The following is a 24,658-nucleotide window of genomic DNA, read 5'->3' as shown; positions in this document are numbered from 1 at the left end:
TAGATTTTTTGCTTTAAAACTACTATGCAAGTCTTAGTGTGTTGGTTGGTTGTTTTTTTCTCTCCCTAAATTGGTCTTCTAATCTTGAATCTTGTAACCATTGCATTGATAGATTTAAAAGGAATTAAAAAGTATGTTTTTCTACACAATTCTTCATTAAGTAATTGGATGTTTACATATCTGTATGTCTCAACTAATACCCCAAAAACAATAAATCACACAATAATTTAAAGAGATATTGTTTTGCAGGTTTTAGGCTATTCTAAGGAGGTTGTTGTTCTTCATTTATTTCAATTAAAACTTTAAGCTAGTAGTTAAGGGGTAAAGATTGAAATGTTGATCTCAGCTATGCCACTTAGGAACTTTCTGGTTCTTGTTGCTAAACCTCAATCCACCCTTTAAATATATGTACATGTAAATAGCTTTAGGGACACATTTTAGGGGTAGAAAACAAGACATAAAAACTGTGAAAGAAAAACATTTGTATTTGTTATAGAGTTAATAGTTATGGTTATTGTAGAGAAAAGAGATAAAAAAGAGAAAGTTGAAAAGAAAGAAAAAGTGATATTATTTATGATTACTAGTGGCTACGTCCATAGAGATCTCTAGAGGCATGTAAAATGTTTTCTTTTTTAAAATCAGCTGATTACCAAAAAATATTTTTTTGTAGCTAGATGGGGTTAGTTATATTTTTTTCTTTTTTGGTGATTTCTTTTGGGAGGTTGGTTGTACCCTCCCCAAAAATAGCTTTAAACCTTCCCAGGACTTATGATAAGCTACACTGTAAACCATATTGGTTGAGCGGTATGCGAGATTCTTCGTTACACATAAACAGACAGACAAAAAAGAGAGAGATATCCTGATACTTTATTAAAAGAAAGCATTTAGTAGATGAAAAAAAAATCTATAAGTAGCGAAGCTCACCGATATAAAAAAATATCAAGAGAAGACAAACAAAGGAAAGAATCCCAATGAGAAAAACGTTTTTAGGGTATCTTAAATATTAGCTAAGAAAATTATATTATGCAAAACATATCAGATGTACGTGAACCGAAAGAAAAGACGGATTTTTTTATTGATAATGTAGCTTCATTAATAAAAATTTCTTCATATACACATCTATTAAAATGATATATGTGTGTCAGGGTGTCTGAAGCTTAAAATCTCGCTCGCCGCTGGACTTGGTTCTCTTTTACAATGAAGCTTCATATAGGTCAATTGAAAAGTTTATAACTATTTTGGGGTGGGGTACCAGCACCCTCTAAAGAGAAAAAGTCGGGAATAGTCCCCTTCGTAACATCGCCCCATAAGGGGCGATTCGTTGTATTTTTAAAATGGCTTTTATAGGTTATTTTAGGTTAGGTTATATTGGGTTAGGTGATTGCCCCACAGGGTTAGGTAATTGGCCCCGCAGGGTTAGAGCCCCCGACAGGGGGCTAAAAATAGGAGAAAAGTTACTGTGAAAAATACGAAGAATCGCCCCAATAAGGTGCGATGTTACGAAAAGGACTATACCCAAAAAATCTTTCAATTATTTACTTTTAATTTTTAAAAAATTTTAAAGATAAAATGGAAAAGAAGAAAAAGAGAGATTAACGAAAGACAAAGAGACAGCGATTAGAAAATATTGCCTTCAGATCGTAGCGATTTTTTTTCATCCGCTAGATTTAACCAACTAAGCAATATTTATTCAAGTGCCAAAAGTTTTTAGCTAACAAATTAGAGAACATGTTGAAAACTTTGGGGAATAGTATAATTTACAGTCCAATATCCCATCCCCCTCTCACTCCCTATTTTGTTTGAAGTTTCCTCAATGAATTACTTCACATGCCCCCTACTATAGCCCAATAAATTGCAAATTTTTACGCTTTCAGTTTCATTTTGGGTGAAGGGATATTCCATTGAAAGAAAAAATAAATGGTATCCAACTCCAAAATTGATATAAGATTAAAACTAGTTTTGTTAGCCCGGTGGCTGTAGCTAACCCATCAATTTTATGATTTTAAAAAAAAATGTTCATGTAAAATTGTCTGTAATTGAAGCTATGCATAATCCACCGTCCATTAATCAGCTTCGAAGCCATTAATCAGTTTTTTGAATTCTTTTTTATGCCCCTGTTTCAATTTAGTTAGAGCCAAATAAGTTTTTTTTATGTCATATCACTGTTTTTGCTTTGATTTAACAGTCTACGAATAAATTGGTAGAAATGGTTTAGGTAAAAAATCTCCTGTTTTGGGGGGTTATCTTTAGGGTAAAAAAACTTGTCATTAATACCTTAACCCTGGGTTTTCATATATTAATCCAGGGTCTCTTAATCACTACCTTATATGATGTAATAGAAGAAAGGAGGGGATACAACAATGTTGTAATAAATGAAAATCCCAACTTTTTAATTCTGGGATCTTAAGGGATAAGAAAATGGACGATAATCGACATCACTAATTATGATTAATAAAATTGCTCCCTTCTGTTAATTAAAATGGAATTTATTTGTCCAATGTCTCTCTTGCATTGGAGTTGATAACTCATAACACACAAAAGCACAATTATAATGGTATTTGATTCATTTTACTTAGAATGATCAAAACAGTTTATTTTATGATATTTCATAACCAAACTTATTTCTAGGTTCTAAGCAGAGAGAAAGGGACCATGGGCTGTTTATTACATTAGTACCCAAAATTTGTAGTAACGTTTTCTTATTCGTTGGCTCAAAATTTTGAGGGAATTTATTGAATTTCCATTGTTTGGTTCATTAAGTTGAGTGTTTAAACGTTTCAACCACTAATTTTTATATAGAGAAGGCGTAATTTTGTGTATCATCATTGGAGGTGTTAAATTAAATTATCTGCCATTATTTTGTCCCTTAAGATCCCTGTGTTGTAAGGGTAGGTAATACATTAATATCCATCTAATTTCTAATATAAAAGGAAAACTATAGTAGGACATTGAAACAAAACAGCAGAGCAAAACAATCAGGGATCAAAAGAGATAAGACAATAGCCGATAAATTGTTGTATATACCCAATGATGATGCACAAAATCATGCCTTCTGAAGATTACAATGTCCCCTTCCTCCCTGATAGCAATGCTTTAACTAGTGAATTAATTGTATATATATCTCAGTTTCCATATACAGGGATTTTAAGAGGTAAGACAATAAATGATAAATTGATCTACCTGCTCACTTATGATAAACAAAATTACCCCTTGTTTAGTTTAAATTTATTAGTGGAAAAGTTTGCACACTGGTAGTTGGTATAATTCAATCAAGATTTATTAATATTATCCAAAGATTTTAAGCCAATGTGCATATGTTACTTTAAGTATCAGTGCAATGAACAGTTCAATTTTACATAAATATTAATTATTTTTGCTGTTTAGTGATGTAACCATATAAATTATTAGCGTCCCCAATTATCGCACGATTTCTTACACCATTTCTCTTAATAAATCAATAAATATATATAATACATTATTTCAGGACTTATATGGATCAGACTTATTAAAAAAAATTTCCTCAGAATCAAAGAAAATCTAAGGCTGACAAAAATTAAAAAATAAAGTTAACATTTAATGCAGAAATAAAAGATAAAAAAGGATATAAATAATATTAGGTACTTGAAATTACAATTAGTTAAGTTAATGTGCGCAAGACAATTGTGCAATAGAGGCTTCACTGTTAAGGAGAACCATATCGTTTCAGTGTTTAGCTAGTTTAAAAGACACAGACAGCCATCCTATAAATTTTATAGAAGGATATTGCTTTTTACGCTTTTTATAACGGTAAATATGAAATTTACATAAAATATTATAATATGAGCGATAAGATTATATGCATGTTAATATTTTTATGTTCCTCTGATTCGCTTTAATAAATGTTGTCATCCTTGGTCTATTTATTCCTGACACTATTATAGATATATACATATAAATATACGCGAATATAACTTTTACTTTCTAAATTTGGATCGTGTAAAATCTTGGCAATTATATCATGCCTAATAATCTAGGAATAGCCTTATTACCCGAGATGGTCAATCAGATTTGGCGAAATGATTTCCCCATGGCATAGCTTTACCCTGTGAAAATCTACCAATTATAGCGTACTTATTAAATGGCTGCAATGAAAACAAAAACACTTTCATACCAAATTGTATAAGATTTCAAATTAATATTATAGTGGGACTGTTCCTACATTATGTTCCCATTGGTCCATTAAAAGAATGTCCATCTAGGTTTCTATATTTATTAATTAAGGGTAGAATTAAGGACAGTGTGAAATTAATTGGGGATGCTAAGCTGTATAGTTTAATACCAATTATAGGCAATAAAGGAAATATCAAGGATCTAAAGGGATTAGAAAATGGTCGATGAATTGATGTATATTCTCAATGAGGATACACAAATTTACCCCTCCGTAGATTACAATTAGTGGTTTTAAAGTTTGGAACTCAAAAAGTTCCAATTAAAAAAACGTTATTATTAACTTTGAGGACTAGTGTAATAAACAACCCAATTTCCCCTCCTTGCGGAAATTTATAATATATATAATTTATTATATATGGAGATAAAATGATATAGAAACTGAGAGAGAAAGTTTGGAATTTAAATTAAGATCTAAATAAGAAAACTTTCAAACATGGATTTAATAGAAAACAAATATTTAAAATTTTAGTAAAGAAATATAGAGTAGATTCATTTCCACAAAGAAAACAAAAACAATTATGCTTAAAAGTAGCACAGCAAAGCTAACTAACAAAAACCATTATATTATATTAAATTATTGTATAGTTTACCTCCTTCATATTCTAATTTTAAGTTGAAAAGTGAAAAAATTTCTTATTGAGAGGTTTTTTTTCATTGTCCTGAATTACAAAATTTATAAATATAGTAAATATTTTTTTTGTAACATGACCGAGAGACAGAGGGACTGGATGCTCTTTGGTAAGAGGAATTATCACTTTAAAATCAGCTGTATATATTAAATAGCATCTGAGAAAATATCACTTCTCCCAAAGTTGTAAGGACCTCCAGACAGCGGACAAAGTGAATTGTAGAGTAGCTTCGCTACTAAAAGCAACAAGCGACCTTTCAATTGTGCTTAAACCTATAGAAAAGTTTTAAAGTCTCTTTATAAAAAGAGAGATTAACTTTTCAAACTCATGAAGCATAAGTAAAATGCTAAGAGTATGTTTTTGTGACCATAAGCTGATGAATTTTAATCATTATACGAAGCAGCTTATACTGCCTAATAAAGAATGAAGTCATACAATACAAATCACAAACGATAGGCCAGTGTACATTGTAATTGACCGATGGTAAAATGTATACTGGTCCATCATTGGTCATTTGTATTGTATGACGTCATTTTTTATTAGACACCATTATAAAACCTTTTGGTGCTTTTCAGGCGGTTGTTCTGTAGGTTGGTAGTACTAAAAGGAACCCTGCAAGAAATACTACGCTTTAACTCCTAAAAGACTGCCACAAGTAGATCCAATACCTAAAATTTGAAGCCTTCAGCTTCAATAACAAAAAAAAGTTCTAGGCATTTAAAAAAATTTTGAAAGATTTCCATTGCTTATAAAAGAAATTTCAATTAGGTTGGTAGTACGTTTAAGGAACCCTGCAAGAAATACCACGCTTTAACTACTGAAAGACTGTCACAAGTAGATCCAATACCCAAAATTTGAAGCCTCCAGCTTTAATAACAAAAATTTGTTGGCATTTTAAAATGACATTTTATGTATAATGAAAATTTTGAAAGATTTTCAATGCTCATGTTAAAAACTTTGAAATTAAATGATAAATTCACTGAGTGAAAAAGTCTTTGATACTTCTTAGTTATTTTTTATTGAAATATATTTCGGTGGACATTGCACCCTCTTCAGTCTAAATGACATAAATCATATTAATTTAATTTACATATTAAAAGATAGGTAAAATTAAAGAAATTTGTAGAACTATAAAGGCAGAAAATGTTTTAAAAAAGAAGAAAATAATATGATCAACCTTGAGTTTAGTTGGATGTTAAAAGTAAACTGAAAGGGATTTTTTAGCAGGAGGCAATAATCAGCAGGGGGGGGAGGGATGTTTAAAAATACATTAATATACATAAATTTTAATATTTTATATGAAAAAAACTATTTTCTGACAAAGATAAGGTTTTAATTTTGTGTCTAGGCGACGTAATTTAATATTGTAATTTCTTTTATAAGCAATGAAAATCTTTCAAAATTTTCATTGTAGATAAAATGTAATTTTAAAATGCCTAGAACTGTTTTGTTATTGAAGCCGAAGGCTTCAAATTTGGGGTATTGGATCTTCAGGAGTTAAAGCGTGGTATTTCTTGCAGAGTTCCTTTTATAAAATATGTGCTTTTATTATATTAACATAAGACTTTAGTAAATATTCCATTATAGATAGGGTATGATATAGTTTTAACAACCTAATAGTTAATGTTGGTGTAACAGCAGTCAAATTTACTTTTTCAAACGAGTTATCGAGATTGCTGTCAGCCATGACTTATTCTTATTTAATACTGTAATATAGTCAACATAAACTATCAATATATTTTGTTTGGTTGAAAAGTTTGAACACTGCTATTAGGGAGCCACCCAATCAACATTCAATATAAGTACCAACAGAATAAGATTACGTGGTCATAAAACTTTAGGCACCGCTGCAATTAACTGTCCAATGTCCCCTCCCTCCCTGTTAATTATAAAATATAATCTAAAAATGAAATGTGGGACAAATATCCAACTATGGGTCACTGATTTCCAAAAAAAAAGTTTATAGGGTTATCTTGTACCCAAATCTTACATCCTTATATATTCACTATTTTGATCCTATCATTTGATCATATGTGACCTAAATGGCAAAAACCACATTTTTAGCAAAACAAGAATGATTGGAATCCAAAAGTAGTAGAAAGAAGGAACGGTTTGAATAATATGAACCTTTGTATGATTTTAATTTTGTTATATTTGTACTGAGTTTGCAACAGTGCAAAATTGCAAATTCTAGCCATATTGCAAATTTTTAATTGGTTTCCTCAGATTAGTCTTAAATATTTGAAGTTAAAAGATTATAAGCTTTCTTAAGGGAAAGACTATGGATAAATTAAAGCGATCTGCAGCTGTATAATACTTATTTGTCGCATCGTAATATTTTAGCTCCGGAAACAAAACCGGAATTAATTTTATGGTTTTAATTTTATTATTTTGTAGAAAGTTGACTAAAATACGTGGTGTTACATAATTTTTGGATTTTAAGCGGTTTCGAAACCATACTAGAAAATTTTGTTTAAACTAAAAATGTTTTAAATTGACTGCCTACATCATTGACACGTTATGGAAAAGAATATTTACATAGGTGCTTCGCCCTATACTTAAAATGAATGATATCAAAAAGATCTATGGTTTGCATATGTGTATAAGAATAAAAGTACAGACGTTTATGTTGTGCTACCAGAAAACTTTTCACATAGATTTTTAATTTTTTTAATGAAACAAAATATAAGCGAAGATTCTTTATAATATTATTTCTGTAGTTAAAAGTTGTAAGGTTTTTTTAGTCTGAAGCTTATGCTCTGGGAAAATGCTGATCAGAATTGGTTGTACTTTTTAGGGAAGTTCGTCTTCGGATTGTTTTGGACCGCGAAAAAATAAATTTGTTATAATTTATTTGTATAAACCATAAGCAAATATTTAATTTTGCTATAAAATTTTTTTTATAGTCACACAACTAAGTGAAAATAATTCTGATAAAAATAGAAATAAGAAAGCAGAGGTTAAGTTTATTTTTAAAAGATTATTTAGAATTTAAAAATAAAGTTGATTGACCCTTATGGATATAGAATATATGTGGATATTATGACAGGAGAAAAATGTAGTCAATTTAGGTTGCTAACATGGATATCGTTTATTGGTCAGTTCGTTCATCCAGTAGGAGGGAATCTAGCTATCTTATTAGAGTACATGATATTCTGGTGTAAGATCCAAGTAATAATAAATCCATTGATAAACTGTGAAAAATTACAAGTTTATAAACACGTTATCTCATTCAATGGCTAAAAATCGATTAAAGAATTTTTGTAAATTTTGGTCGGCTTGTTCGGACATATCGTTAAATTTTCCACCAATGATTTTTATATCTTAACTGATAGACAAAAAAAACCTTCCTATTTTATATGATAGGATATGATATTTTATTGCTGCGCTTCTTATGAATATAATTGATACTGCCAAATCTTTGTGTACTTATTTCTATAAAAATGAATGAAACCAAAAATTTTGAAATTTCATCTTTAATTGAATTAAAAACATTTTGATTCATTTTATTCATTAAAATTATATTTTTTTTTCAAAAGTCATCTAACTATTTTTACAACTAATTTTTCAAATGCCTTTTTTTTGTCATCCTATTTGAGAGTAACAATTTCTTAGATAACTTCCCAACTATTTGAAAAAAAAACTTTGCCTTTAATTGCCTTAATTTAATTTATTAGTTAGTTCTTTGTCTGAATCAAAAGATCTCTAAAGCAGTTGGAATGGTTATGAGAAATCTTTTAAGAGACGCTACATTTAGGTTTTCAGTAGTGGCAATTAACTATTCTCTAACACATTTGATCAAGCCCCTAGATGCTGGTGACGAAGCTGCAATCAATTAAAAATAAAAATTTCATATAATCCTATATCTACCTACTAACTGTTTTCCTAGCCTATACACAATAGGGCCACAGAAATTTAAGAGAGTAAAATAGCTAAAAACCTGCAAAGAAACTTTAAAAAGCTTGCCTGAAATGAAGTTCCTAATCGATTAATTTATTACCGAGATCTTGACGGACAGGCAAAAATCTAATCAATTATTTTAGAACACAAAATCTAAAAAAAATGAAGGATGGGGCATTTTTGTGTCCCAAAGAGAACTTGGAAACTGCCAAATTTCACTTCTAGTACAACCAAACAACCAACACCTATAAACATTCAATAAAACAAGATCCTTATCTTATTTCAGGCCTTTTACTACGGTCCAATGTTTATTTGTATGTGTGCGTCTGTCTGTTTTGTATAGTAGCGATGCTTCTCTGTAATTATAGTTTTGTTTTGCCTTCAGTCTATTTTACTAGAATGGTTACAGAAAACTTTTTTTTGTAGCAAAGATACATATACACGTGTTCAGATTGCCCTTGTGTCTGTCTGTCATAAAACGAACAAAAACATACATTTTTCTTGGCGCTTTTACACAAAGTGCATTCTTGGGCAATGATATCCCCTCCCCCCTTTTTACCAACTTATAAAGGGGAGAGGATAGTTTGTGGGTTTTTAAAATTACCCTAGAGGTCAGGGACTTTAGCTATAGGATTTTGACCACACGCAGGAATAAGACATAAGAATCCCCCCCCCCCCATTTTTTCAATTTATTGATAAATAAGCGGGGGTGAGGAGGTAGAATAACAGTGCTCAACTGGCACTTTGTACGTTTTGTTGTTGTAATATTTACTTTAATCTTGCTGTATGACAATTAATGTCTTTAGTCTGGGTAGCACTTATGGACATAATTATTCTTGTATGTTTGTAGATATATTTGCTCTGTTAGTGACAGGCCAATTCAGGGTCCGATTTCATACACTACATATTGTGTACACGTTTTAATTTTTCGAGTTTTACAAATAATTTTAAAAGAATTATTAACGAAATGTTAAAACAATGAGTTTTTCATACAGAACTTGTTTAAACTTTAAGAAGCCGTGTTTATTTGTACTTTTAAAATTTGCTTACATTTTCAGACGACTGGGTAACTGTCTCCGTTCTGTTTGTTAGTTTGTGATTGACAAAGGTCCATTCACATTTTTTACGGTTTGTTTGAGACGAGCCCTAATTTTATATTTACCAGGGAGGGAGGGGACATTGGATTAAAAATTATAGTAGTACCAAAAATTTATTAACATATTATTATTCTCTCAATCATTGGCTTTAAAATTTTGAGACTTTTATTTAATGTTGATTGGGTGGAACAAACTAGTATTGTCTAGACTTTTCACCAACAAATATTACAGATAATTGTCTTATCCTTTACGATCCCTGATATATAATTTTACATTTGCTGCTTTTACTCTATTACACGGAGATAGCTTTAGATATGGAAATTTTACAATTTTAAGAAATATGGATCCTCTAATGTTTACTACTTTGATAAATACTCTTTGAATTAATTTCCAGAATGAAAAATCATGTATAGCATCGAATCAAAGACAATTTTCAACAAATATTGAAATAAAATTCATAAAATTAATACCAGTTTTTTTTTAGAGAGAAGGAAATATGTAGAACATTAAATAAGAACAAGAAAATTAATTTTTTATAACATTTGTCTATGCCCATGTTATGACTAAAATAGAGACTCTCTATTTGTCAATGTATATTGAATTAAAAGCAACTGTATAGTTATTTAACAAGGATAACTGTTTACAAAATAATGTTAAATAGATAAGAAATCGAACCAAGTAGCCTGTAGGTTTATGAGGGAAATCTTTGAACAAAGACCCTTTTCGTCAGTAAGCAAATGTTTTTCTCTCTGTTATAGGCCTGTGTTTTTATTTCCAACGCTATTAGCTGATTTCAAGGACCCAATACAAAAACGGAACAATGCCTCTTATATTCTTTTAATATCCTAGAGTCAACAAGACTCTTTAATGCACAGTGGACGTAAATGCGCCAAAAAGTGAATTTAAGTATGTTTTTAGTTTACTTTGAGCAACGAAACCCTTTTAAAATAGTTTTTAAATTCTCTTTTTTTACATACATTCTTTTAGTCCTATATGTTGAGTTGAAAACTAATACTTTTAGTAGTTCAGCTACTCTATATGAATTAGGGTATGTATGTATGTGTGTCTGTAACTCTCATATTTATTGACAAATTAAAAAATTTAGAATTGGTAGTTGTTAAAATTGTATAAAATTTCTCGTAATTTACAAGAATCGAAATATTATTACTTGCATGTTGCACAAGATTTTCATGTGTTATTTCAGTAAACGATAGATTAATTTATATCCAAAATTATGATAAACAAAATCACCCCTTGTGTAGACTAATTATATTGGAGAAAAGTTTGGACCAACAAACCCATACTTGACAAAAATTATAAAATTGAAAAACCAGTCCAATATCCAGCATACTTATTGAATAATCTTGTATTATTTTCATTTAATGGATAAGAATTATTCTTGTTAAGTGTGTGTAAAAGTGTGATAAGAACCTTTAAATAGAATCCTAGGAATGGAAGAATATCATGCTGTCCATACGGAATAGCTATCTTTTCATAGATGAAAATATGAAGATAGCCCCTTTTTGTAGTGTATGATTTTATTTTTCTGTTAAAACAAGAAACAATGTTTATATACATGATTTCAATGTTTTTGTTTTGAGCAATGAGCAATATAAAAGTTGTAGGTCAAAAAATTTGGACACTGCCCGTTTAATGTTCTTTTCTTGGGTTTAACAACAAACGGACTGTAAACTTGCTATTTATTTTGACACATTGCTGCGGTATAATATGAACACCAATAGCATTCCTTTCTACAAACCATGATTTCAATGTTTAGCTTTCTAACAATTCTATAAATAAAATGATAGATAAGTAAGCTGAAAATTCTGTAAAGTTTGAAGAAGAGAGATAAGTTTTTTTTGGGGGGGAAGGGGATGGTTTGATAAAACAGCCTGCTTTTTTCAACCCCTTGAAATAGCAAAAAATGTTCAAGACCAATACCAAGCCTATTCTGCAAAAACATGTAGTAATCAGTTTATAATATCTTACAAGAAACACCTAATACTGCTTTAATGCCATATACTACGCACAATCATCTTTGGATATGGCACTTTTTGATGATATTTTCTCATCTTGAATTTTTAACGGTTTTATCCTTCAGGTTATTTTTGGTTTTTTCTTTCCTTGGGGATTCCACGACACAACCCAATCTTTCCCGATTTTGTATAATTTTTACGGAACACGATTCCAATGACGTCATATTTTTCTTTCCCGAAAAAGGGAAGGGGTGAAGAAAATCTCTTCAAAAGATGAAAACCCCCTTTTCTCCCATCTCTTTTTTTCTTCCCCCCTTCCCTTTTTCGGGAAAGAAAAATATGACGTCACTGGAATCGTGTTCCGTAAAAATTATACAAAATCGGGAAAGATTGAATTGTGTCGATTCCACATCAAGGCTTGATTAGTTTAATCGTCATGTTCTCCATTTTTCGCTGTTTTAACGTCAGTTTGATAGCTGACATATTACTGAGCTCTAAAAGCTCAGCATTTGTAGTTTAAATTTTCAACCTTTTTGCTTTTTTCCAAAGTTCTTGATGAATTCTTCGATTAGTATAAGTGCTTGAATACATTGATGGTCAATGGCAGTTTTAGTACTTTTATTCAGAGAGGGAGGGGACATGGGGCTGTTTATTACACTAGTCCTCAAAGTTTTGTAATAACGTTTTCTTACTCAATACCTTTGGGGACTTTTATTGAATTTTCTCGTATTCATTCGAATCCGGTGGATAGGAACCGGTTCTCATTCATACGAAAAAACTATGTCTAGCATTGTATTATATCCAGCTTTCTACGAATATAAAAATGTACAATCATTAGATTAAAACCAGTTATTTAGCCCGTGCCTTCGGCACCTCGGGGTTAAAAAAAATCGGTTTTAATCTTATAATTGTACATTCTATATCCGCGGAAAGCCGTTTATAATACGATGCGAGAAATGACTATTATTGAATTAACGTATCATCCACTAGTTCTAATCTCCGGAAGGGGTAATTTTGTGTAACATCAATTTATCGGTCATTATCTTATCCCTTTAGAACTCTGGTTTTTATTCCAAATCTAAATTTGGATTTAACTTTAGTATTTGGATGTTTGTTTGTCTGTCTTTCCAGATTAGGCAAAAGATTTTTAATAATTCTAAAAGGTTTGCAAAGCAGAAAAATCCTCGATTATTTATTTTCAAAAATAGAAAAATAGTCAGATTCTTTTTTAAGGGGGAGGATGGGTCAGGTGTTTTTCTACGGCCTAATATTTTTATGGAGGATTTATCAAAATAAAGTTAACCTAAAAATGTGGATAAAATGGTATGTTTAAAAAGTTGTAATTAAAAATAGGAAGTAATTTAATTTTATAATTCTCACATAAAAATACTTCGCAGGGATCTAAAGGGATAAGACAATGACCGATAAATGATGATACACAAAACTACCCCTTCTGTAGATTACAATTAATGGTTGTAACGTTTGGACACCCAACTTAATGAACCAGCAAATCAAAATTCAATTAAAGTCACCAACGATTTAAAACATTATCATAAAACTTTGGGGACTAGTGTAATAAACTGCCCAATGTCCCCTTCGTCCCTGATACTTCGTAACGTATAAAACATTTAAAAGTTTGTACTTGACAACACAAAATATTTTAGTATTTGATTTTCAAACTGTCTCCAAATATAACTAGTTAATTTTTTTACAATCTATAATACAAAGTAGAACGATGTCTGTCTGTCCGTCTGTCCCTTAAGATCTCGGTAACCACTGAACCGATCGGATTCTACTCTTCAGGGTGTATACCTATTGGTCCTGTGCTGGTTTGCATAAAGTTATATGATATATGATAGAGAGGTTCTTAAGGTAGCTTTTCATAGTCACTTTAAAAAAATGACGTCATACTGGCCTACCATTTGTCAATTAAAATTTATACTGGCCTGCCATTAGCCATTGGAAATATACTCTGTGTATTGGTCTATCATTGGTCATTTTAGAGCTTCGTTCTTTAGATTACCTTGAATTTTGTTTATGTCTAAGATGAACAAGGATGACAACATTCATAACTAGTGATGCTAATAATTTGCAATTAACAATGCAATCAATAGACAGACGGACAAAATGAGTTGTTAGGTAACAGCTGAGTAAATCACATTTACCTTGTAGAATTGCAATGTTTATAAGAGCATCACCGACAACCTGACGGATCAAGTGAGATGTCCATGGAAAAGGGAATCTTCATAACAAGTATTCAGACGTCTATCTTTAATAGCGACCAAGTAAATTCATATTTGATTTAATTAACTATACCTAGATACTAATTAACTCGGATTAATAAGAGTTTTTTTCAAAATAAGCGAAAGGGGAAGAATCATAGAGCGATATATGTATTCAAAAAAATATTGTAATAAAATGGCTAGCAGTTGCTGAGATCTACTGCGGCAGACAGTCTGTCATTGTTCTCAGGGAACTAAAGGGATAAAGTAATGGCCGATAAATTGATGTACTTCCCTAATGAGAATACACAAAATTACCCTTTGTAAAGATTATATATTAGTTGCTGAATCGTTTGGACACTCAACTTAATAAACCATCTAATCAAAATCCAATGAAATTCCCCATAGTTACTACTTAACAGCTTAAATCTGAAATAACCAAAGTCATTTGTATAAAAAGCTTCCTTGAAAAGACTACATATACAGATTATAGACCAAACCTTAAAAACCTACAGTTACGTTTTTTTTTATATTTTAAATCCATGTCTTTATTCGAAGGGCTACTTGATTAAATATTTATATTGCATGTCAGCCCAGATCTATATATATATTTAGTTAATTTTCTTTTGTCTAAAGTATCTTTCATTATAAAATTTCGATATTTAAGACATATTATTTATTATCTAACAAAATTTAAGCATTTGAATAAATGACTAAAAATATAACCAAGATAGCCGGAGAGAAGAAAGAAAACTATTTATCACATTTAATGTGAGAATGTTGCTATTATCATATTCAAATTAAATGCTGTAATAAGCTTTAAAATATTTAAACACTAGTCTCTCATTGGACAGAAAATGACGTCCAATAAGAAAAAGGAATAAAAATATTGGAAAGAAAATTATTATATTTCAAAATTAATTCTTGGCATTTTGGAATAAAAAAATATAGGGGAAAGAAAATTATTTATTTCAAATTTATTTCTGGTCTTGAAATAATATTCATTATTTTATTTTAATTCGAGTGTCAACCAATAAGAAATAGGCATGCTGTTTTAAAAGTTTGGAATAAAAATTATTATTTTTTGTCAATTCTTTTTCAGAGTATAAAATGAGAATAAATTTTCCAACATCATTATTGATTTCTAATTTAACATTTCATACAGTGGGTAATATTTATTTCAACATTTTTTGTCATTCAAAATCAAGTGTCACAAAAATAATAATATTTAACATAAAAAAGAAATTTTTAAAATAATTTTGTTTTCTTTATTTAATAAAGGTACTAAGAAAGAGAGAGAATGTCTGATTGAGCCAATAGGAGAATCGCATCGGAATTTACATTGGATCTCATTGGTTGAAATTATGTACACATTTTCCTACGAAGGCATGTTTTTTTTCATTTCATACATACATAAAAGTCAGCTGTTAACAGTATATTTTCTTAGTAGAAAGCTTTGCGGAATCAGAATTAATTGCCCAAAAATTTCGTTTACAATTTGAAAGCTTGAAACAAAGTTGGATTCTTAAAAAAAAAGTTAGGCTGGCAACTCGCTGGTGAGGCAAAATTATTTTTGTGAAAAAATCCTCCAAAATCGAATAAAAAAATTTACAAAAATGAAATAAAATCTTAAGAGGGTTATTAACATATGATTTTGTTTAATTTTTGTAGATTTTAAATGTGCTTTTGGATGATTTTTCACAAAAATAATTTTGCCTCACTATCGAATAGCGAGTCTATCATTTTTTAAGAATCCACATCAGCTTGAGTCGAAAGTAAACAATACTTTTGTCTGCTAGGAATGTTCTCTCTTAGATTTGACGAAAAAAGGGTTCAGAATATTCTTCTACTCTTCTATTTCTATTCTTTATTTGTTGAAGATTTAAACTGTTTTTAAACTATTTTTGAATGGGGGGTCAAAAATATACTAGGACACCTATAGAATCAGACTGCAGAGCCCAAATTTGAATTAAGTCCCCAATAAACTTTTTTTGGGGGATTTAAAAATTAATTTTTACTGTTGCTCTGGTAATTTTTACCAGATCAAAAGGTCTTTTTTTACTTCGTGTAATATTGTAACTTAGTGAACAATTTTATATAATTCACTTTATACTGATACAATAAAAAAACATTACTCTGTTCAATGGAAATAATTTTTTTTTCTAAAACAATAAATTTCATTGAAAAATCTGACATAATACAATAAAAACATAATGCTGAATTTAAACCAATAAGAAATCCTTTTTCATTTCAATTCTTTATAATTACCAAAAGAGTGTTTTCACAAAGTGACTTATTTCAAACGTAGTTAAATAATTTTATTTAATAAAAATGAAAAGAATGAAAACCCTACTCATAAAAGATACATACTTTTTAAAAATATTTTTAAAAATATGTTTGAATAATCTTATTTTATATCATAAATGTATATATGACAAAAATAAATTTGTTGTATTGCATAAACATTTGTTGTTATATTAATTTATTTAACCCTTTACAGCCAATTTTTATGTCTTTTAATGTATAATAGACATGAAACATTTTTATGTTAATTCATTGATAAATTGTAAAGAATTAATTTTTAATTAGTATTGATAGATAAAATCAAAAGACCTAACTTTACTGTATACTAGCATACAATATTTACGAAGCAAGACACTCTAAAAGCTGAGTATTTTACCTACAAAGGAAAGAAACATCACGATTCAGTAAAAATTATTTAATCCATAGTAAAAAATAAACTTTAAAATCCTAATAAAAATTGATGTGGGCAATTGTTCTCATTTTTGGCTTTGCAGTATGATTCTACAGGTGTCAAAGTATATTTTTGATATACCTTTCAAAAATAGTTTAAAAACAGTTTAAGCCCAAGCTTTTTCTGAGGGGGGAAACCCCCCTCGACCCCCCCCCTGACGCTCTCTTCTTTAAATCTTTCATTATTTCTGTAATTTATTCTAACTATCTTATAAATTTCAAAACATGAGATAAAAAGGAAATAATTTGCTGTACATTATTAAAAAATTTAAAGATTGTAAAAAAAATTCCAACATGATTTTTAATTTTGAATACAAGAATATTTTTTCCTATATGATATGTTAAATTTAAATACAGGAATAATTTTGTACTGTGGAATTGAAGAAATAAATGCTGTACATTAGAGTGGCTTGATTTTCAATGATTTTCTAATTTTAAATGTGCTACATACACTTTCTGTCTGAACATCATTTAAGAGACCAAAAAATGAAAAGAAAATATTTTGAATAATGGGGAGGCTCACTTATGCATGTAAACTTTTAGAAAGACACTTGTGGGGAGAATTTTTTTTTTTTTTTTGGGGGGGGGGCAATTATTTTTCTTTCAAAGTATAGCTTCATGCATCTTCCCAATTTTGTCTTGAAGAGTAGAATAAGAATAAAAAATCTGTTTTTAAAACTATTGATCCTAGCAAGAAAAATCCATAAATAAATTTAAAAACCAAGAGATTTTACATTTAATTTAAGATTTTTCATGCTTGGATGAATATTTTTAAAAACCAATTTGATATTCTTATATTAATCAACAAGACAAATTCAAAAAGATGCATAAAGCAATACTTTGAAAGAAAAATAGTTGCACCTCCAGAATAAACTTCTAAAATTTTTAATGCATGGAAACACCTTCCCCCGATTTCCCCTCAAGGACAAAATCAACTTTTTATATTTAGGTTTCTTATATGACGTTTAAACTGTAGATGTTGATTACAAATTCAATGTCCAAAATTGATCCACTCTACTGTACATTGTTATAATTTAATATTTGATGTGGGTATAAACATTAGACATAGATGGTCAATCTGACCCCATATTTTTCTTAAAAAGAAACCTTTGTTCACTTTTTGTTGTATATGAAATACAGCCCTATAGGCAACATTATTTGCAACTAAATTTTGCAATGATATAATTTTTAGAAAGATAACTTTATTATAAGAAATTAAATTATTTTAACTAACTTATTATATGTTGTGTCATACGCTTCACATTATATGATGGAAGAAATATTTTCTTCAAATATTTCACCCAAGGAAAGCTTTAACCTAAGATATTCAACAATTTATAGCTGATACATAATGTAAACAAAATTCCCTTATGCTGTCTCTAGGTTATCTCTATTGTATAAATGAACGTACAAAAGAGGAGGAGAGAGAGAAGGAAATAGACAGAAAAGTGAGGGAGGGGGGAGGGGGAAGAAATATAGAGAAAAATAGACAGAGATATTTATTGTTCACCCTTAGATGATGTAAATTTTTTGATAGACTTTTTTGAATTTAAGAAAAAGATAGAGAATGAGACAAAACCAAGTATCATATTTTATTAATATTGCTTATACAAGAAAGGTCATTCAAAATTATTTCACCAATATTAAGGTCAAGTGACAAAAATTTAAATTTCCACCTACTTCGCCCCCAGAGGGGGCAATAGTAGAAGGAAAATTCAAATTTTGATTACATGACCAAAATTGTTGAAATAATTTTAATATCCTTTCTAGCATTCACAATATTACGAAAATATGATAAATAACTATTTTGAAATAGTAAATCTCTGGTTGAGTAATTCTACAATTATGTGTTTTCAATCTTCGCTCAATAATATGGTAGAAAAAAACTTTATAGGGAGGAATTATTTTCACCATATATACATTTTAAACCAGGTGTTAATTTGTGAAAGTTTATCTAAAACATTATAAATTCAATTGATAAGTTATCTTTTGAAATCAAATTTGCAATTAAAAAGTTTAAATTTGCATGTGTTTTCCATTTTGTTTAAAATGTACGTATTAATAATTAATGTGGAAAAAGACAGGGATAAAAGGGATAATACAATGGCCGAAAAATTGATGAACATCCCCAATGATGATACACAAATTTTCCCCTTCTGTAGATTACAATTAGTGGTTGAAACATTTAAACACTCAATTTGATGATCCAATCAATAAAGATTCATAAAAGTCCCCAAAGTTGTTAAGCTAAAGAATAAGAAAACGTTATTATAATACTTTGGGGACTTGTGAAATTAACAGTCCATTTTCCCCTCCCTCCCTGGACAAAAATATATCAAATTAGCATTTCCTGTGTTTTAATGTAACTAGTTGCTTCGCCTCTAGCCTTTGTTTTATAAAAAATAGGGTTCTTATAAAGGGGGATTGAAATACCCCCTAAAAATAGCACTAAACCTGAGGTGGATTCTTAAAAAAAATTTGCCCCACTAATCGCTTAGTGGGGCAAAATTGTTTTCGTGAAAAATCCACCAACTCACATTAAAAATCTACAAAAATTAAACAAAATCATAGTAGGGTTATTAACATATGATAGCACACTTGCCGTTTATGAGATCATGCTGTATATAACATTTTCGTCGTCTCGATTTCGAGAATGTACCTTACTAACAATGGACAAATTGAGTTAAGGTTTATTTATCCAGGCTTTGTGAATTTTCTCTAGCAATTAAAACTTTTAATTCGAGAGAAAAAAATCAAACTTTTATATTAGAGTTTTATATCATAAAATTAGCGAGAGAGAGTGTTTTTTTGCAACGATTTGAGAAATTGTAGCAATTATTTTAAAATTTTGCAAAGAAATTAGCAATAAATATGGGATGCTGCCATTTTAACAACCAGCAGATATTTGCTGGATGTCTTTTTGACAAAATGTTTAAACCCGGCAAGTAATACAGTCATATTTAACGAACTGACATAAATCCATCTTACATTAATACATCCATTAAGTAGTAAGTTTTTTGTTTGCTCATTAATCTCTCGCTTAGCCCTGAACCGATTGAATTTTCCATTTTTTTAAGCTTCACATATGTCCCGGGATGGTTATTCTATGCTAAAAGTTGATCTATGAGATGGTTTCAGGCTATTTTACTATAAGGTATGGGCGCAACCGTTAGTAGATATTAATAGTAATTAGAGTTTATTTTATTAACCATTTGATTCCACGGCCCTTTTCTGTAGGACCTAATAGTGTGAGGAAATATGCTGCTCCTGTTAGAATTTTAACAAAGAAAAAAGTAAGGTTAGGCAGCCGCGCGTCAGCCGTCTGTAAGCCGCAGGAAAATCAACCTTTTACATATTTTAAAAATCAGCTGGAAGTCTGAATCAGACAAAAATATGGCAATCCACATTTAAATTTTTTAAATTTTTTTAAAACATTTAATTAAAAGGGGTTAAATTTTGGACTTGGTCGCAGCTGAAGCGCGGCTGCCGATCCCTGGTCAATAAAGGCAATAGTTTACCTCGGGGCACTTTCAAATTTAACACAATCCCTTTCAATGTTTGCAAAATTAACAGAACAAGAAAAAATTTCACTCAACCCCTGTGGTGTAAAACTACCTTTGAACTACTTAAATTTTCAATATTATACAATAAAGGTCTCTGTAACAACATAACCGATTAGGAAACTTTTACTATTTATAGATTTAAGTCTCGGGATGGTTTTAGGCTATTATTCGTTCCCCTCCCTTATCCTTTAAATACATATCTGCTAGATGTTAGACATTAGAGGCACAACTGCTTGCTTGATAAAAAGTATCTATTAGTTAGCTAAAAAGCAACCTAAATATTAGTAAAATTTCTGCAACAGGGTACGTCATACAATTTGCATCTATTTTTAAACTTTTTATATTTGATAAAAATTCAAACTAAAGATTATTTTTTTATGGACACAAAAGAATAATAAAGATTAGAGCCTAGATTTTTTAGTGCCAAAATACTAAATAGCCCCTTTTGTATAAATATAAAAGGCTTAATTATTCAATAGCCATAGTTTAGCTTATCTTTACTACAAAATTTACAATTTTGAACAAAAAAAGAATTGTTTAAGTTTAAAAAGATTTTTATCAAAATTGATTATAAAATTGCAGAAGATATCATCAAAATATTGCAAATTTATGAATTCAACTTGAAAAAGATTATTTCTTATGAAAAGTCGAGGAAGGTTCCTAAAAAATTGACGTCATACAATACAAATGACCAATGATAAGCCACTAACAGACTAAATTACTGATGAAAGGCCAGAATACATTTAATTGGTCAATGTTAGGCCAGTATGAAGTCATTTTTATAGGCACTATAACAAGATTCAAACTTGTGCTTTTTTGATATGCTGAAGAAATTTACTGTGAAAAATGTATATGTTATTTTATACAGACTAAAATATACCTAATTTTAGTAGCGCTGGAAAGTGACATGATTAACGTCATAGAAATACGTCTAGAAAGGTGGGATGAGAGGAGAAAAAGGAAAGAAAACCAATAAAAAAGAGATGGATTTGAACCATGGATGGACGTCCAAGCTTTTTTTTGGGGGGGGAAGTAAAATCTTTGAAGGGGGGGGGGTAATTCGGTTTTGGGGGGGTATAAATTTTTTTTACCCCCCCCAAAATTTGCTTGGGGGGGGGTAATTACCCCCCTTGAAATCTGTTGGAAGGGGTAAATTTAGTTAATTGTTTGGGGGGGTAAATACCCCCTCCTAAATGGTTGGGGTAAATTTTAAATGGGGGGGGGGTAAAATGAAAAAATTTTTGGGGGTGCCTACGGCACCACCAAAATCGTTTGGGGGGGGGGGGATTCGCCCCATTACCCCCCCCCCCCTTGGACGTCTATGATTTGAACACATTTTTATGATGTCATATCTTAAACTTTCCAGCGCTTCCTAATTTCAAATGTATAAAACACAGACAAATTAAACTATTTTGATTGTTAAAAAGGTCCTTTGGGTTATAAAAAAGTTAAAACTAGAAACACTTTAAAAAAACATTTATAGCAATGTAAGATATGTTGTCGAAAACTTTAAATGTGTTACAAAAAATCACAATAAATCATTTTATTCCTAAGCAATTAACTAACAGAAATTGATTTGATAAAATAACAGACAACGGTCAAAAATGCTATGCTTATATTTGATTTATTACATAAATAGGCTATGTATTGTTTTTTTTCATTCAGTCTTGTAACATTTATCATACCTTAAAATAAACTCATAGTTGCATGTCCTTTATAAGCTCATATAAGTCTTCAATAGACGTCTAAGGGGGGGGGGGGGATGTTAACCCCATAAACTTTGAAACCGAAGCTTTTTATAGTGCCCATAAGAAATGAGGTCATATTTGTATAATCCATTATTCTATTATGATTTTATTCGGTCAAAAGTTTTCAAATTTATCCACTTTTCTATGGGCACTAAATTTAAAAGCTTTTGGTCGAAAAATCTGTTACGGCCTGGGAATGTTTATACTATTTTAGAGGGAGGTAACACCACCCTCCAAAGAGAAATCATCCATAGGAAAAATGACTCCCCCAAGAAGTTCTTTTACTTTTTTAACTAAAATCTAAAATGGGGGGCGACTTCTCCCCAATTTAATTTGCCCATAGATGCCTCTAAGGGCGTAGCCGCTAGTTTAAAATATAGTGCAAGTACAAATTTAGAATTTATACAATGCATATTATGAATTGTCCATTCAAATTCAACCTTTCAATTTTGACAATTGCAAAATTTAAAGATAGCAGACGCCAAAATATTTTTGCAACTTCTGAATAAGAGAAAGAAATTGGGAAACAAAATGGAATAGGAATAGGAGAAGGCAAGCAAGGAGATGAATGGGAGAGGTAGACTAGATTGATAGACAGACAAGTAGACACAGAGAGCAGGGATATAAAAGGATAAGACAATGGGTAATAAATTGACGTAGATCCCCAAAGATGATTACCTCTTCTGTAGATTACAATTAGTGGTTGAAACGTTTGGAAACTCAATTTATGAACCAACTAATCAAAAAAGTCCTCAAAGTTGATAGGCTAACGAATAAGAAAACGTTATTTTCAGACTAATAAACAACCCAATGTCCCCTCCCTCCCTGCAAAGAGAGCCATGATGATTCATGTCTACAATAACATGAGCTATTTTGTTCGTAATTAGCGCAACAAAAATATTTGAAAATTATGATTTCTTGCTATATTTCATATTTTAAAGTTTTTACCACATGTTAGAAAGAAAAAATGCTTAAATTTATGCCTAAACGCAGAGATGGACGTACATTCGTGCATATTGTCACACTTCAATTATAGAGTAGGAGCGATACTAAAAAATCAAATATTGGTGGTGCTATGAAATAGCCAAAAAATAAACGCCCCAGAATATTAAGACTCTATTTTGGTTTGTTTACCAATAAGCTGCCTTAAACGTATATGTGAGTCCTGTAAGATCTTACAAACTGCTTGATTTTATGACAGATTTATATCTATTATTTTCATAGATTTAAACCTACTTTAAATTTTTGTTTATTTTAAACACAACCAATATAATAAACAGGCATAAGTGTAGGTATAACTAACTCAATTCAAATTTATGCCCTAGCCAATAATTTTATAAACAGATAAGTTGCTTCGCCCAAAGCCCAAAGGGGGTTAGGGTCCCCTTGAAGAAGGATATTACATTTTCCAATGATAATTTCTTAAGTGAGGCTTTTATAAGAAACTTCCTTATAAAAAATTAATGAAATCGGTCCACCAGTACTGTTTTGTCCGTTACTTAAAATCAGATTGGTCTACAATCTTCGGCGAATCCTTTAAAAGTTGGCAGGTATAAGACTATATATTCTTTGGATAACATTACATTTCCGCAAAAGTGCTACAAGCAGACGTACTGACAGACAGAGTAGCTTTGCTACTTACAATTATGTAAATGAAATATTTGTTGCTTCAATCATTTAGATGTATGTTGTGAAATTTTAACATGCCCTCAAACTACCGCGTGTTTAAACCAAAAGAAAAAGGCTTAAATTAAAGAAGGTAGATAGCAATTTAGATAGAGAGAGAGAGAGAGAGAGAAAGAGAGAGAGAGAGAGAGAGAGAGAAAGAGAGCAAAAAAAAACATTTGAAAGGGCGGTAAAAATCCATCGAACTTTAACAATAGAAGTTTTAAATAAAACGTCAAAATTTTAGTAATTTTCTTTAATTTCTGCACGAAAATTAGTAAATATTCCACAATTTTGTTATAAATTTAATGCAATTCTATAAAGTTTTTCTCTGTCTAAGTTTATAACGTCATTAGTATATCTTCCCAGACACAAATGTCCAATTGCAATCTTCTCTCCTTCCCTTCCTCCCCATAATAATTATTTCCCTTTTCTTTCCCTTTTCATGAATAACTCCTATACACCCCCAGACAACATCCCCTCTGTCACCAATAACAACCCTAGGAGGGAGTTCATCAGGGATAGTAAGGGATAAGTCAATGAACAATAAATTTATGCACATGTCAAATTATAATAAACAAACTTATCTGCTGCGTATAATAAAAGAACGTCTTAATTAGATTTTGGGCAACAGTAAAATTTACAAATTAATGTCCATTTCATCCCTGAAATTCATGCACTGATAAAAGTTCTTGTAGACCAGGCACGGCGGCGCAACATTGCATGACTGTGAATCAAGCTACCAAGCCGGTACAAAACTATTTGCCTTCTTTACAGGGCTAATTATAAACATAAATTTGGAATTATAGTTTTAATGTATTTTTAATTAAAAGTTCGAAGGATAAAATAATATTTGAAATATATTTTTGTTGTAAAAGAACAGTTACACCCCTGT

The 24,658-nt window shown here is 30.3% G+C and overlaps 1 protein-coding gene across 1 annotated transcript in view; it reads right to left on the bottom strand.

The window, feature by feature from the left end:
- The window catches only part of LOC145326100 (uncharacterized), a gene marked incomplete in the record, with an annotated part of 253,565 nt that overhangs the window by 56,368 nt on the left and 172,539 nt on the right, over window positions 1-24,658 (bottom strand).

This window comes from Acartia tonsa, chromosome 8, assembly GCF_053477335.1.
Source record: "Acartia tonsa isolate MP-2025a chromosome 8, ASM5347733v1, whole genome shotgun sequence".
Lineage (NCBI taxonomy): Eukaryota > Metazoa > Arthropoda > Copepoda > Calanoida > Acartiidae > Acartia > Acartia tonsa.
This window is presented reverse-complemented; position numbering and strand designations above follow the sequence as displayed.